The sequence below is a fragment of the Oncorhynchus mykiss genome, chromosome 19 (assembly GCF_057628025.1).
Source record: "Oncorhynchus mykiss isolate SJ-2025 chromosome 19, ASM5762802v1, whole genome shotgun sequence".
NCBI lineage: Eukaryota > Metazoa > Chordata > Actinopteri > Salmoniformes > Salmonidae > Oncorhynchus > Oncorhynchus mykiss.
Window position 1 is genome coordinate 6,697,501 of NC_143040.1, and position 15,480 is coordinate 6,712,980.

Sequence of the window (15,480 nt, forward strand, 5' to 3'; positions counted from 1 at the left end):
TGCCACTTTTTTCCCCCCTCTTTCTATAATGGTGGCCATTATCCTTCATCTTCTCATCTTAGCTGAGACTCATGCCCATCTCTCTCTCTCTTTCCTCTCTTTCCTCTTTCATCTTCTTCTCTTCGTCTCTCTCTTTTTCAAACTGTCAAAAAAAAGTATTTTGGTTAAAAGTAAAATCAATTTCCTGGACCCCCAAAAAATAAAAGCCAAAATCTGGCAAGGAAGTTCTGAGAGTGATATTATTACACCTATTGTGGGTAATGGAGTTTGTCTCTGCACACGCTTTTTCAGTTCTGCACACGCTTTTTCTATAGGATTGAGGTCAGGGCTTTGTGATGGCCACTCCAATACCTTGACTTTGTTGTCCTGAAGCCATTTTGCCACAACTTTGGAAGTATGCTTGGGGTCATTGTTCATTTGGAAGACCCATTTGCGACCAAGCTTCAATATATCCACATAATTTTAATACCTCATGATGCCATCTATTTTGTGAAGTGCACTAGTCCCCTCCTGCAGCAAAGCCGCCCCACAACATGATGACCTCAATCCTAAAGAAAATGTGGGCAGAACTGAAAAAAACTTGTGTGAGAAAGGAGGCTTACAAACCTGACTCAGTTACACCAGCTCTGTCAGGAGAAATGGGCCAACATTCACCTAACTTATTGTGGGAAGCTTGTGGAAGGCTACCCAAAACATTTGACCCAAGTTGAACAATTTAAAGGCAACGCTACCAAATACTAATTGAGTGCATGTGTCTTCTGACCCACTGGGAATGTGATGAAAGAAATAAAAGCTGATATAAATCATTATCTAGACTATTATTCTGACATTTCACATTCTTAAAATAAAGTGGTGATCCTAACTGACCTAAAACAGGGGATTTTTTGGGGGATTAAATGTCAGGAATTGTGAAAAACTGAGTTTAAATGTATTTAACTAAGGTGTATGTAAACTTCTAGCTTCAACTGTAGGTAGCACACATGAGGATATTTTTCTCTGTTGAGATCATTTCCTTATTCATTTCTCGCCAGATGTAAAATGTTCCTGTTTTGACTAATTTAATAGAGTGGGTTAGGTCTGCTCTACACCAAATTAGCATACCCCCTGAGTCTCTTCCCTGTTTCACACCTGGTAGTTTGGTGGATGGGACTACCAGCTCTCTGTAACCTAGAGGGCAACCAGTGGGTCCATCTCCTTTATAGCAGGTTTCTTGTAGGATGACAATGTCTGTATTACCGATTTCTTTGATGAAGTCCGGGTTCCTGCTCTTTAGGCCAAAGGCAGATGACCTCTGACCTTGTATATTCCATGATGAGATAGTAACAGCTTTGTGTTTCATAGTGTCTAGTGTTGTTTTTGTGTGGTTTAGGCCCGGACCATCACAGTAGCTGTGAGCAGAGCATGTTGAGCATCTGATAAATACCTCTTAGGTCTCAGGATGGGGCCTGGTGGGGTGTGATAGTGGGGGTTGGGCCTGTTGTTCGGCATATGTCCTGCTGTCATGTCGAGGTCCTTGCATGGGGAGGGCAGAAGGGGCATATGTCTGATATGGAGCGTGGCCAGGGTTTGCTTGGCGTGGTCTGAGCTGTTTGGGGTGTGGTTGGTGATGCTGTGGTCTGGGTGTAGGTCCTCTTGGCGTGTGTTCTCTTTGTGCAGGTCCTTCAGAAGGGAGTCTTGTAGGTCTGGGAGGGTGTCTCGCTGGTCTGGGCGGGGTGTCCGTTGCTCTGTTGCTCCTGTGTGAGGTGCTGGGGCTACGGTTGAGGGTGACGTCCTTCTAGGTCCTGGTAAAAGTTGGGATGACTGCCTTGAAGGGGTGGACCTGGTCATAAAGGATGTTCAACTCCACGGTGGAGTGGTGGGTCAGGTCGACATTAGGTTTTGAGGCACAGTCTCATGAAATTCTTGCATTCACCCACTGTATAGGCAGGGTAACCTAGTGGATAGAGAGTTGGACTAGTAATCGGAAGGTTGCAAGTTCAAATCCCCGAGCTGACCAGGTACAAATCTGTCGTTCTGCCCCTGAACAGGCAGTTAACCCACTGTTCCTAGGATGTTATTGAAAATAAGAATTTGTTCTTAACTGACTTGCCTAGTAAAATAACTAAATAAAAAATTATATAGTGGCAGGGTGAATGTATTGTTGTGGCAGCAGGGTGAATGTGTTGTTGTGGCAGCAGGGTGAATGTGTTGTTGTGGCAGCAGGGTGAATGTGTTGTTGTGGCAGCAGGGTGAATGTGTTGTTGTGGCAGCAGGGTGAATGTGTTGTTGTGGCAGCAGGGTGAATGTGTTGTTGTGGCAGCAGGGTGAATGTGTTGTTGTGGCAGCAGGGTGAATGTGTTGTTGTGGCAGCAGGGTGAATGTGTTGTTGTGGCAGCAGGGTGAATGTGTTGTTGTGGCAGCAGGGTGAATGTGTTGTTGTGGCAGCAGGGTGAATGTGTTGTTGTGGCAGCAGGGTGAATGTGTTGTTGTGGCAGCAGGGTGAATGTGTTGTTGTGGCAGCAGGGTGAATGTATTGTTGTGGCAGCAGGGTGAATGTGTTGTTGTGGCAGCAGGGTGAATGTGTTGTTGTGGCAGCAGGGTGAATGTGTTGTTGTGGCAGCAGGGTGAATGTGTTGTTGTGGCAGCAGGGTGAATGTGTTGTTGTGGCAGCAGGGTGAATGTGTTGTTGTGGCAGCAGGGTGAATGTGTTGTTGTGGCAGCAGGGTGAATGTGTTGTTGTGGCAGCAGGGTGAATGTATTGTTGTGGCAGCAGGGTGAATGTGTTGTTGTGGCAGCAGGGTGAATGTGTTGTTGTGGCAGCAGGGTGAATGTGTTGTTGTGGCAGCAGGGTGAATGTGTTGTTGTGGCAGCAGGGTGAATGTGTTGTTGTGGCAGCAGGGTGAATGTATTGTTGTGGCAGCAGGGTGAATGTGTTGTTGTGGCAGCAGGGTGAATGTGTTGTTGTGGCAGCAGGGTGAATGTGTTGTTGTGGCAGCAGGGTGAATGTGTTGTTGTGGCAGCAGGGTGAATGGATTGTTGTGGCAGCAGGGTGAATGTGTTGTTGTGGCAGCAGGGTGAATGTGTTGTTGTGGCAGCAGGGTGAATGTGTTGTTGTGGCAGCAGGGTGAATGTGTTGTTGTGGCAGCAGGGTAGAGATAACCACTTGTACGTTGGTGAAAGTGGAATAAGCTTTTTCAATCACTCCCCTGAGTGCTGAGGCCACCCTTTCCTGCTGGGCCCTCAGGTCATTTGTGTCCGTGTGAATTATGATGTGGCTGGGGGACCTTAGTCTGTCCTCTGACAACAGCTCCAGGGCCTACCTAGTGTTTGGGCAACCAGAGTTTAGCCACTTTGTGTTTTTGGGGGGAAAAAGTTTTTACTCTTGAATGTATTTGCCATTTGAGTCAATGAGGAGTCCAAATCTCTGGCTTTTGTGTGTCCTCAGTGGATGTGTGGGGGTCGTCAAGAGAGCTATCAGGGGAGCTGACAGCGGGGCTGGTAGGAGGGGGTCTGTTGGGTTGGTGGGTCCTGTGTTGCCTGTACCATTGTTGTGTTGGGTTCCGGATCTGGAGCGGGCTGTTCTGCTCGCTTCTCTGAGGTATTATGATGTCATTCTGGGGTATTATGATGTCATTCTGGGGGATTAGGATGTCATTCTGGGGTATTATGATGTATTCTGGGGGATTAGGATGTATTCTGGGGGATTAGGATGTCATTCTGGGGTATTGTGATGTCATTCTGGGGTATTATGATGTCATTCTGGGGGATTAGGATGTAATTCTGGGGTATTATGATGTTATTCTGGGGTATTATGATGTTATTCTGGGGTATTATGATGTCATTCTGAGGTATTATGATGTCATTCTGGGGTATTATGATGTCATTCTGGGGTATTATGATGTCATTCTGGGGTATTATGATGTCATTCTGGGGTATTATGATGTATTCTGGGGGATTAGGATGTCATTCGGGGGTATTATGATGTCATTCTGGGGGATTAGGATGTCATTCTGGGGTATTATGATGTCATTGTATGTATTATGATGTATTCTGGGATATTATGATGTTATTCTGGGGTATTATGATGTCATTCCTGGGGATTATGATGTCATTCTGGGGGATTATGGTGTAATTCTGCGGTATTATGATGTCATTCTGGGGGATTAGGATGTCATTCTGGGGGATTAGGATGTCATTCTGGGGTATTATGATGTCATTCTGGGGTATTATGATGTCATTCTGGGGTATTAGGATGTCATTCTGGCGTATTATGATGTATTCTGGGGGATTAGGATGTCATTCGGGTGTATTATGATGTCATTCTGGGGGATTAGGATGTCATTCTGGGGTATTATGATGTCATTCCGGGGGATTAGGATGTCATTCTGGGTTATTATGATTTCATTCTGGGGTATTATGATGTAATCTGGGTAATATTATGATGTCATTCCTGGGGATTATGATGTCATTCTGGGGGATTATGGTGTAATTCTGGGGTATTATGATGTCATTCTGTGGGATTAGGATGTCATTCTGGGGTATTATGATGTTATTCTGAGGGATTAGGATGTTATTCTGGGGGATTATGATGTCATTCTGGGGATTATGATGTCATTCTGGGGTATTATGATGTTATTCTGGGGTATTATGATGTCAATCCTGGGGATTATGATGTCATTCTGGGGGATTATGGTGTAATTCTGCAGTATTATGATGTCATTCTGGGGGATTAGGATGTCATTCTGGGGGATTATGGTGTAATTCTGGGGTATTATGATGTCATTCTGGGGTATTATGATGTTATTCTTGGGTATTATGATGTCATTCTGGGGTATTATGATGTTATTCTGGGGTATTATGATGTTATTCTGAGGGATTAGGATGTATTCTGGGGTATTATGATGTCATTCTGGGGGATTAGGATGTCATTCTGGGGTATTATGATGTCATTCTGGGGTATTATGATGTCATTCTGGGGTATTATGATGTTATTCTTGGGTATTATGATGTCATTCTGGGGTATTATGATGTTATTCTTTGGTATTATGATGTCATTCTGGGGATTATGATGTCATTCTGGGGGATTATGGTGTAATTCTGCGGTATTATGATGTCATTCTGGGGGATTAGGATGTCATTCTGGGGGATTATGGTGTAATTCTGGGGTATTATGATGTCATTCTGGGGTATTATGATGTCATTCTGGGGGATTAGGATGTCATTCTGGGGTATTATGATGTTGTTCTGGGGTATTATGATGTTATTCTGGGGTAGTATGATGTTATTCTGGGGTATTATGATGTTATTCTGGGGGATTATGATGTCATTCTGGGGGATTATGGTGTAATTCTGCGGTATTATGATGTCATTCTGGGGGATTAGGATGTCATTCTGGGGGATTATGGTGTAATTCTGGGGTATTACGATGTCATTCTGGGGTATTATGATGTTATTCTTGGGTATTATGATGTCATTCTGGGGTATTATGATGTTATTCTGGGGTATTATGATGTTATTCTGAGGGATTAGGATGTATTCTGGGGTATTATGATGTCATTCTGGGGGATTAGGATGTCATTCTGGGGTATTATGATGTCATTCTGGGGTATTATGATGTCATTCTGGGGTATTATGATGTTATTCTTGGGTATTATGATGTCATTCTGGGGTATTATGATGTTATTCTTGGGTATTATGATGTCATTCTGGGGATTATGATGTCATTCTGGGGGATTATGGTGTAATTCTGCGGTATTATGATGTCATTCTGTGGTATTATGATGTTATTCTTGGGTATTATGATGTCATTCTGGGGATTATGATGTCATTCTGGGGGATTATGGTGTAATTCTGCGGTATTATGATGTCATTCTGGGGGATTAGGATGTCATTCTGGGGGATTATGATGTTATTCTGGGGTATTATGATGTTATTCTGAGGGATTAGGATGTCATTCGGGGGTATTATGATGTATTCTGAGGTATTATGATGTCATTCTGGGGTATTATGATGTTATTCTGGGGTATTATGATGTCAATCCTGGGGATTATGATGTCATTCTGGGGTATTAGGATGTATTCTGGGCTCCTGCTCTCTGTCACACCTCTCACCTCCTCATTCAGTGCTGTGTGTTCCTCTTTAAGTTCTCTCACCTCAGTCCATAGAGCAGCCAGCTCTCTCAGACAGCCATCCATCTCCACCTTCTGCCCTCCGTGTCTTGTTGGTAGAGTGTTGTTATGCTGGTCTGTTTTGTGTGTTTGTCCTGTCTGTGTAGTGTGGACTACCTCTCTGAGCTCCACCATGTCTCCCTCCAGCTCTGTGAATGTATCCCTCTCATTGATGGAGGATCAGTGGGGTTGTTAGATCTGGGTGTGATCAGTGCTGGGGGGAGGAGGGGGGGGGGTGACTATCTTCGTCTGCAGGACAGTTTGAAGAGGTGTGATCAGTGCTGGGGGGAGGAGGGGGGGGGGTGACTATCTTCATCTGCAGGACAGTTTGGAGAGGTGTGATCAGTGCTGGGGGGGGGGGGGGGGGGTGACTATCCTCATCTGCAGGACAGTTTGGAGAGGTGTGATCAGTGCTGGGAGGAGGGGGGGGGGGTGACTATCCTCGTCTGCAGGACAGTTTGGAGAGGTGTGATCAGTGCTGGGGGGGGGGGGGGGGGGGTGACTATCCTCATCTGCAGGACAGTTTGGAGAGGTGTGATCAGTGCTGGGAGGAGGGGGGGGGGGTGACTATCTTCGTCTGCAGGACAGTTTGGAGAGGTGTGATCAGTGCTGGGAGGAGGGGGGGGGGTGACTATCTTCATCTGCAGGACAGTTTGAAGAGGTGTGATCAGTGCTGGGGGGGGGGGGTGGGGTGACTATCCTCATCTGCAGGACAGGTTGGAGAGGTGTGATCAGTGCGGGGGGGGGGGGGGGGGTGACTATCCTCGTCTGTAGGACCGTTTTTGAAGAGGTGTGATCAGTGCGGGGGGGGGGGGGGGGGGGTGACTATCCTCAGACTGACTCAGGATGGGGTAACTCGTCACAGAGACAGATCATTTCCCCTGCTGTTCTCTCTCTGTGATCACATCTAAGCCCTGCCGGAGCTGCATGAGGCCCTGCGCCATTACTGTCCCAGACTTGTAGAGGTTGACAGAGGTTGTTTCAATTTCCTCAGTGTCTAGTATTCTGAGTTTCCACCCTGGGCCAATACACTCTCTCTCTCTTGACATAGGGGTAGCGTCCTCTTATAGCCCTGTGCCGTGCCAGAGGACTGTCTGTGTGGGGAAATTAGGTTATTTCCATTCCACCTCTTTGTAGCAGTCAGCCAATAGCGTCCTCTTATAGCACTGTGCCTTGTAGAAGGGCAGCGTCCCACCTCTTTGTAGCAGTCAGCCAATAGCGTCTCTGGATTTTCCTGGAAGAGTTTTTCTCCTCAACATGGTTTAGGCTCCAGTGTTTTCACATCTCTCACTTCACACTTAAAGTGTTTAATTGATCAGGTCAGTTTTTCCTTTCCTAGCAGCTTGGTGCTTTGTAGCTGTATTAATTAAGCTCTTATATAATTAATTGATCAGGTCAGTTTTTCCATTCCTAGCAGCTTGGTGCTTTGTAGCTGTATTAATTAAGCTCTACATAACAAAATTCCCTGGAGATTATTGTCTTTTATTTTTAGAAGGTTCAGACTGACTTTTACTCAGTGTTGTTTCTGAAGGATGATATTTACCAGGTTCTAGTGTTGTTTCTGAAGGATGATATTTACCAGGTTCTAGTGTTGTTTCTGAAGGATGATATTTACCAGGTTCTAGTGTTGTTTCTGAAGGATGATATTTACCAGGTTCTAGTGTTGTTTCTGAAGGATGATATTTACCAGGTTCTAGTGTTGTTTCTGACGGATGATATTTACCAGGTTCTAGTGTTGTTTCTGAAGGATGATATTTACCAGGTTCTAGTGTTGTTTCTGAAGGATGATATTTACCAGGTTCTAGTGTTGTTTCTGAAGGATGATATTTACCAGGTTCTAGTGTTGTTTCTGAAGGATGATATTTACCAGGTTCTAGTGTTGTTTCTGAAGGATGATATTTACCAGGTTCTAGTGTTGTTTCTGAAGGATGATATTTACCAGGTTCTAGTGTTGTTTCTGAAGGATGATATTTACCAGGTTCTAGTGTTGTTTCTGAAGGATGATATTTACCAGGTTCTAGTGTTGTTTCTGAAGGATGATATTTACCAGGTTCTAGTGTTGTTTCTGAAGGATGATATTTACCAGGTTCTAGTGTTGTTTCTGAAGGATGATATTTACCAGGTTCTAGTGTTGTTTCTGACGGATGATATTTACCAGGTTCTAGTGTTGTTTCTGACGGATGATATTTACCAGGTTCTAGTGTTGTTTCTGAAGGATGATATTTACCAGGTTCTAGTGTTGTTTCTGACGGATGATATTTACCAGGTTCTAGTGTTGTTTCTGAAGGATGATATTTACCAGGTTCTAGTGTTGTTTCTGACGGATGATATTTACCAGGTTCTAGTGTTGTTTCTGACGGATGATATTTACCAGGTTCTAGTGTTGTTTCTGACGGATGATACAGTATTTACCAGGTTCTAGTGTTGTTTCTGACGGATGATATTTACCAGGTTCTAGTGTTGTTTCTGACGGATGATATTTACCAGGTTCTAGTGTTGTTTCTGACGGATGATACAGTATTTACCAGGTTCTAGTGTTGTTTCTGACGGATGATACAGTATTTACCAGGTTCTAGTGTTGTTTCTGACGGATGATATTTACCAGGTTCTAGTGTTGTTTCTGACGGATGATATTTACCAGGTTCTAGTGTTGTTTCTGACGGATGATACAGTATTTACCAGGTTCTAGTGTTGTTTCTGAAGGATGATATTTACCAGGTTCTAGTGTTGTTTCTGAAGCATGATATTTACCAGGTTCTAGTGTTGTTTCTGAAGGATGATATTTACCAGGTTCTAGTGTTGTTTCTGAAGGATGATATTTACCAGGTTCTAGTGTTGTTTCTGAAGGATGATATTTACCAGGTTCTAGTGTTGTTTCTGAAGGATGATATTTACCAGGTTCTAGTGTTGTTTCTGAAGGATGATATTTACCAGGTTCTAGTGTTGTTTCTGAAGGATGATATTTACCAGGTTCTAGTGTTGTTTCTGAAGGATGATATTTACCAGGTTCTAGTGTTGTTTCTGAAGGATGATATTTACCAGGTTCTAGTGTTGTTTCTGAAGGATGATATTTACCAGGTTCTAGTGTTGTTTCTGAAGGATGATATTTACCAGGTTCTAGTGTTGTTTCTGAAGGATGATATTTACCAGGTTCTAGTGTTGTTTCTGAAGGATGATATTTACCAGGTTCTAGTGTTGTTTCTGACGGATGATATTTACCAGGTTCTAGTGTTGTTTCTGAAGGATGATATTTACCAGGTTCTAGTGTTGTTTCTGAAGGATGATATTTACCAGGTTCTAGTGTTGTTTCTGAAGGATGATATTTACCAGGTTCTAGTGTTGTTTCTGAAGGATGATATTTACCAGGTTCTAGTGTTGTTTCTGAAGGATGATATTTACCAGGTTCTAGTGTTGTTTCTGAAGGATGATATTTACCAGGTTCTAGTGTTGTTTCTGAAGGATGATATTTACCAGGTTCTAGTGTTGTTTCTGAAGGATGATATTTACCAGGTTCTAGTGTTGTTTCTGAAGGATGATATTTACCAGGTTCTAGTGTTGTTTCTGAAGGATGATATTTACCAGGTTCTAGTGTTGTTTCTGAAGGATGATATTTACCAGGTTCTAGTGTTGTTTCTGAAGGATGATATTTACCAGGTTCTAGTGTTGTTTCTGAAGGATGATATTTACCAGGTTCTAGTGTTGTTTCTGACGGATGATTTTTACCAGGTTCTAGTGTTGTTTCTGAAGGATGATATTTACCAGGTTCTAGTGTTGTTTCTGAAGGATGATATTTACCAGGTTCTAGTGTTGTTTCTGAAGGATGATATTTACCAGGTTCTAGTGTTGTTTCTGACGGATGATATTTACCAGGTTCTAGTGTTGTTTCTGAAGGATGATATTTACCAGGTTCTAGTGTTGTTTCTGAAGGATGATATTTACCAGGTTCTAGTGTTGTTTCTGACGGATGATATTTACCAGGTTCTAGTGTTGTTTCTGAAGGATGATATTTACCAGGTTCTAGTGTTGTTTCTGACGGATGATACAGTATTTACCAGGTTCTAGTGTTGTTTCTGAAGGATGATATTTACCAGGTTCTAGTGTTGTTTCTGACGGATGATACTTGCCAGGTTCTAGTGTTGTTTCTGACGGATGATATTTACCAGGTTCCCACTGCGTTTCTTCTGCAGGTTTGTTTGGTTTGTTAGAAGTTATTTTCTCGCTTGTCCTTGGTGGTAATAGTCCATTCAGGTCATTTGATCTAAAATCAAGGTTTAACCTCTTAGAGCTCTAGGGGCGCTATTTCATTTTTGGATAAAAAACGTTCCCGTTTTAAGCGCGATATTTTGTCACGAAAAGATGCTCGACTATGCATATTCTTGACCGTTTTGGAAAGAAAACACTCTGAAGTTTCAGAATCTGCAAAGATTTTGTCTGTAAGTGCCCCAGAACTCATTCTACAGGCGAAACCAAGATGATGCATCACCCAGGAATTAGCAGAATTTCTGAAGCTCTGTTTTCCATTCTCTCCTTATATGGCTGTGATTGCGCAAGGAATGAGCCTACACTTTCTGTCGTTCGCCCAAGGTCTTAGCAGCATTGTGACGTATTTGTAGGCATATCATTGGAAGATTGGCCATAAGAGACTACATTTTCCAGAGGTCCGCCCGGTGTCCTTTGTCTAAATTTGTGCGTAATCTTCAGGTGCGGTCATTTTCTCCTGGGATTCAGGAGAGAAAGCATGTGTCCAAGAACGATGTATCAATGAAGAGATATGTGAAAAACACCTTGAGGCTTGATTCTAAAAAACGTTTGCCATGTTTTCAGTCGATATTATGGAGTTAATTTGGAAAAAGTTTGCGTTTTGAGGACTGAATTTATGGATTTTTTTTGGTAGCCAAATGTGATGTATAAAACGGAGCTATTTCTAATACACAAGGAATCTTTTTGGAAAAACTGAGCATCTGCTATCTAACTGAGAGTATCCTCATTGAAAACATCAGAAGTTCTTCAAAGGTAAATGATTTTATTTGAAGGCTTTTATGTTTTTGTTAATGTTGCGTGCTGGATGCTAACGCTAATGCTAACGCTAAATGCTAACGCGAAATGCTAACTCTAGCTAGCTACTTTTACACAAATGATTGTTTTCCTATGGTTGAGAAGCATATTTTGAAAATCTGAGATGACAGTGTTGTTTACAAAAGGCTAAGCTTGAGAGATGGCATATTTATTTCATTTCATTTGCGATTTTCATAAATAGTTAACGTTGTGTTATGCTAATGAGCTTGCTGATAGATTTACACAATCCTGGATACAGGGGTTTTTTCATAGCTAAACGTGACGCAGAAAACGGAGCGATTTGTCCTAAACAAATAATCTTTCAGGAAAAACTGAACATTTGCTATCTGAGAGTCTCCTCATTGAAAACATCTGAAGTTCTTCAAAGGTAAATGATTTTTTTGAATGCTTTTCTGTTTTTTTGTGTAAATGTTGCCAGCTGAATGCTAATGCTAAATGCTACGTTAGCCATAAATACTGTTACACAAATGCTTGTTTTGCAATGGTTGAGAAGCATATTTTGAAAATCTGAGATGACAGTGTTGTTAACAAAAGGCTAAGCTTGAGAGATGGCATATTTATTTCATTTCATTTGCGATTTTCATGAATAGTTAACGTTGCGTTATGGTAATGAGCTTGAGTCTGTATTCACGAACCCGGATCCGGGATGGGGAGATCAGAAAGGTTAAGGTGTGGAATTGTGGTTTTGGATTGAAAGTTTTGCTGTTGAGGTTAGTATCCTGAGAAAAAAAGTAGAGTTGATCTACATTTATCAAGGATCCTCTCTCGCTCTCTCTCTCTCTCTCGCTCTCTCTCTCTCTCCCTGTCTCTCTCTCTCTCTCTCTCTCTCTCTCTCTCGCTCTCTCTCTCTCTCTCTCTCTCTCTCTCTCTCTGTCTCTCTCTCTCTCTCTCTGTATCTGTCTCTGTCTCTCTCTCTCTGTCTCTCACTCTCCTCTCTCTGTCTCTCTATCTCTCTTTTCACCTCTTCTCTCTGTCTCTCTCCCTCTCTGTCTCTCTCTCTTTCTGTCTCTCCTCTCTCTCTCTCTCTCTCTGTCTCTCTCTCTCTGTCTCTCACTCTCCTCTCTCTGTCTCTCTATCTCTCTTTTCACCTCTTCTCTCTGTCTCTCTCCCTCTCTGTCTCTCTCTCTTTCTGTCTCTCCTCTCTCTCTCTCTCTCTCTGTCTCTCTCTCTCCTCTCTCTCTCACTCTCCTCCCTCTGTCGCTGCCCCCCTCTCTCCCTCCTCTCCCTCCTCTCTCTCTCTCCCCTCTCACACTCGTTCTCTTTTCACCTCTCTGTGTCTCGGGCCCCTCCCCTCTCTCTCTCGTTCTCTTTTCACCTCAGCCCCCTCCCCCCTCTCTCTCTCTCCCTTCTCTCTCTCTTCACCTCTCTCTGTCTCGGCCCCCTCCCCTCTCTCTCTCTTCACCTCTCTCTGTCTCGGCCCCCTCCCCTCTCTCTCTCTTCACCTCTCTCTGTCTCGGCCCCCTCCCATCTCTCTCTCTCTCCTCTCTCTGTCTCGGCCCCCTCCCCCCTCTCTCTCTCCCCTCTCTCTCTCTTCACCTCTCTCTGTCTCGGCCCCCTCCCCTCTCTCTCTCTTCACCTCTCTCTGTCTCGGCCCCCTCCCCTCTCTCTCTCTTCACCTCTCTCTGTCTCAGCCTCCTCACCTCTCTCTCTCTCTCTCCTCTCTCTGTCTCGGCCCCCTCCCCCCTCTCTCTCCCCTCTCTCTCTCTTCACCTCTCTCTGTCTCGGCCCCCTCCCCACTCTCTCTCTCTCTCCCCTCTCTCTCTCTCTTCACCTCTCTCTGTCTCGGCCCCCTCCCCTCTCTCTCTTCACCTCTCTCTGTCTCGGCCCCCTCCCCTCTCCTCTCTCTGTCTCGGCCCCCTCCCCTCTCTCTCTCTTCACCTCTCTCTGTCTCGGCCCCCTCCCCTCTCTCCCTCTCCCCTCTCTCGCTCTCCTCTCTCTCTCTCTCTCTCTCTCTCTCCTCTCTCTCTCTCTCTCCCCCCTCTCTCCCCTCTCTCCTGTCTCTCTCTCCTCTCTCTTTTCGTCCTCCACACACTTGACAGCAGAAACAAGTCTGCCTTAACACACATCTTCTTTAAGAATAGAACAGTGACTTGTGACGGGCAGAATAGACCTAAGAAGCTGAATAAAGACATTTCAATCTCTGGAGAAAGAAAAGGAGAGAAGAAAAATGATATTATGTGTGTGTGTGTGTGTGTGTGTGTGTGTGTGTGTGTGTGTGTGTGTGTGTGTGTGTGTGTGTGTGTGTGGGGTTTGTTGTGTGTGTGTGTGTGTTTTCATTTTGTGTGTGTGTGTGTGGTTTTGTTGTGTGTGTGTGTGGTTTTGTTGTGTGTGTGTGTGTGTGTGTGTGTGTGTGTGTGTGTGTGTGTATGTGAGAGAGCACATAGAGGATATAGGCTGAAGTGGACAGAAGAAGCAGCTGTAGAAAACATCCTTTTTTCAGCAGGTATTCATTGTGTGTGGTTTCGTTGTGTGTGTGTGTGTGTGTGTGTGTGTGTGTGTGTGTGTGTGTGTTGTGTGTGTGTGTGTGTTTTCATTTTGTGTGTGTGGTTTTGGTGTGTGTGTGTGTGTGTGGTTTCGTTGTGTGTGTGTGTGGTTTCATTTTGTGTGTGTGTGTGTGGTTTCGTTGTGTGTGTGTGTGGTGTCATTTTGTGTGTGTGTGTGTGTGTGGTTTCATTTTGTGTGTGTGTATGTGTGTGTGTGGTTTCATTTTGTGTGTGTGTGTGTGACATGTCATGTCAAATGTATTACTCTATCGTATTATCTAACTCTGCCTCAATACAATCCCTTTGATCTGGTTTGAAGAGGAAGTAATTGCTGTGTTGTTTAGTGTCCAGTATTAAGGAGAAGAGGTAGAAAGAGGAGAGGAATTAAATGAAGAGAGAGAGAGAGAGAGAGAGAGAGAGAGAGAGAGAGAGAGAGAGAGAGAGAGAGAGAGAGAGAGAGAGAGAGAGAGAGAGAGAGAGAGAGAGAGAGAGAGAGAGAGAGAGAGAGAGAGAGAGAGAGAGAGAGAGAGAGAGAGAGAGAGAGAGAGAGAGAGAGAGAGAGAGAGAGAGAGAGAGAGAGAGAGAGAGAGAGAGAGAGAGAGAGAGAGAGAGAGAGAGAGAGAGAGAGAGAGAGAGAGAGAGAGAGAGAGAGAGAGAGAGAGAGAGAGAGAGAGAGAGAGAGACTTTTGCCTTCTGGTCTTATGATTACATCCCATTGAATAGGACTGGGTTAACAAACACATGGACTACAAATCAAGATGGCCACCCCTAAAAGAACTAAATATCCCAGTCTGACTCTACAGATTGCTGGGAGATGGTGAGGAATGGAGAAGGTGACAGGGGGTGTTGTTGAGAGAGGGTTTTTGACATTTAATTTCACCTTTATTTAACCAGGTAGTCCAGTTGAGAACAAGTTCTCATTTGCAATTGCGACCTGGCCAAGATAAAGCAAAGCAGTGTGACATGTACAACAACATAGAGTTACACATGGAGTAAACAAACATACAGTCAATAATACAGTAGAAAGGTCTATATACAGTGTGAGCAGATGAGGTAGGATAAGGGAGGTAAGGCAATAAATAGGCCTCAGTAGTTGGTGAGAGAGAGGGGGTTGTTGAGAGAGAGGGGGTTGGTGAGAGAGAGGGGGTTGGTGAGAGAGAGGGGGTTGGTGAGAGAGAGGGGGTTGGTGAGAGAGAGGGGGTTGTTGAGAGAGAGAGAGGGTGACAGGGGGTGTTGTTGAGAGAGAGGGGGTTGGTGAGAGAGAGGGGGTTGGTGAGAGAGAGGGGGTTGTTGAGAGAGAGAGAGGGTGACAGGGGTTGTTGTTGAGAGAGGGGGTTGGTGAGAGAGAGGGGGTTGGTGAGAGAGAGGGGGTTGGTGAGAGAGAGAGGGTGACAGGGGGTGTTGTTGAGAGAGAGGGGGTTGTTGAGAGAGAGGGGGTTGTTGAGAGAGAGAGAGGGTGACAGGGGGTGTTGTTGAGAGAGAGGGGGTTGTTGAGAGAGAGGGGGTTGGTGAGAGAGAGGGGGTTGTTGAAAGAGAGAGAGGGTGACAGGGGGTGTTGTTGAGCGAGAGGGGGTTGTTGAGAGAGAGGGGGTTGGTGAGAGAGAGGGGGTTGTTGAGAGAGAGAGAGGGTGACAGGGGGTGTTGTTGAGAGAGAGGGGGTTGTTGAGAGAGAGGGGGTTGGTGAGAGAGAGGGGGTTGTTGAGAGAGAGAGAGGGTGACAGGGGGTTGTTGTTGAGAGCTGCTGCTGTAGAGAGGTGTACGTGTTGGAGTTACAG

At 44.5% G+C, this 15,480-nt stretch overlaps 1 long non-coding RNA gene across 1 annotated transcript; it reads left to right on the forward strand.

Moving 5' to 3' along the window:
* The first annotated feature begins 11,020 nt into the window (after positions 1–11,020).
* Positions 11,021–11,741, forward strand: LOC149974777 (uncharacterized). Its single transcript, XR_016488748.1, has 2 exons — positions 11,021–11,159; positions 11,528–11,741. It is a non-coding gene; the product is annotated as an uncharacterized LOC149974777 (long non-coding RNA).
* Positions 11,742–15,480: the final 3,739 nt, after the last annotated feature.